We start from the raw sequence: 1,352 nt of genomic DNA, 5'->3' as shown, positions 1-1,352 counted from the left end.
TCCATGGCCTTGTCTCTTTCAGGATTTATAACGCTCACAATAAGGTCATGATTTCTGGTTTAGCTGTAACATTCATGAAAATAATGTGTTACGAAGGTTTTCATGTTCTGGGCGTGTATGTATGTTTCTCCTAGGTATAGCTATACCAGATAGAGGGGCAGTAATTTCAACTACCTGAAACCAACAGGAAAATTCCTGGGCAAAGGTAGGGACGTTCAAGGAAAACCTGCTGCCACCAAGAATGGAAGAAGGGATACATTAAAATGTTCTCTGGGAAAAAAACATTTTCCCTGAAATTGTTCTTCTTAGCACCAAGATTGTACAGCCTGAACATACTAATGAAACAGTTGTCAACCAAAGGCACAGCTGTCAATGGCAGCGAGGGCCAGAGGCGAGCACCAGGCTTCAGTTACATCTCTAACATTGCTGCTACTTTCATCTGTGAAATTATCGTGACACATGAGACATGCTTGCCTTCGCAGAAGCCCAATCCCTTTACTCACTCAGTCTCCATCAGCTTCCTTAAGGGGTCCTCGCTCTGTGGTTGGAGTGGCCAACGGAGCATAAAACAAGAATGGAGAGCGAGGATTCAGGCGAAACTGTCTTTACAATGATGATCCTGGACAAGAGAATAAACCGACGTGCCTCAGTTCTCTTATGCCATCAAATGGGGCAATAATACCTATCTCATAAGGGTGTCGTGTAAATTAAATGAGATATTTCTTAAGCAACTGCCCGGTAAGTATTCTTTATTAGGGAAGGGAACTTAACCAAGGAGGAACACTTCCCTGAGGGAGGAAAAAACTGGACCTGCAGGAGCTAGAGGAATTTATTGGTTGAAGTTGTGGCAAGTTCAAGGAAATGAAAACGTGGCAGCGATCTTAAAAAAAAAAAAAGTAAGTTTGGGATTGGGAGGGGGTGTGGTTGGAGTGGTGTGAAAGGCCAGATCATGTAGAACATTGTAGTCCTATGAGGAATGTGGGCTTGATCCTTAGGATAATGGGAGCTACTGTGCGTACTAACACTGGCGCTGCGGGAACATGGCTCTGTCCCATGGGGTTGCTGTGACTCAGCATGGACTGGATGGTGGTGGGTTTGGTTTGTTTATTTTTTAATAGTTAAATTTGGAGGTGACTGACAGAAAGTGTGGGAGCGTTTGTCTAATGCCTGCTGTTATCTCTGGGAATTAAAAGAATCAGAAGCAGAATGAACGAGATAAACACATGAAGCTTTCTCAGCAGTACAGAGTAGATAATTGAGGTGGAAAACTATGATTTTTACGTGCAGCCACCATCAAAGTTTATCATGACTTTTCTTAGTTTCACCCTTACCCTTTCTTTTTATAGTTTACT

The sequence above is a fragment of the Echinops telfairi genome, unplaced genomic scaffold, assembly GCF_000313985.2.
Source record: "Echinops telfairi isolate 266 unplaced genomic scaffold, ASM31398v2 ScPeMD7_7410;HRSCAF=8448, whole genome shotgun sequence".
NCBI lineage: Eukaryota > Metazoa > Chordata > Mammalia > Afrosoricida > Tenrecidae > Echinops > Echinops telfairi.
Note: the sequence above shows the minus strand (reverse complement) of the source record.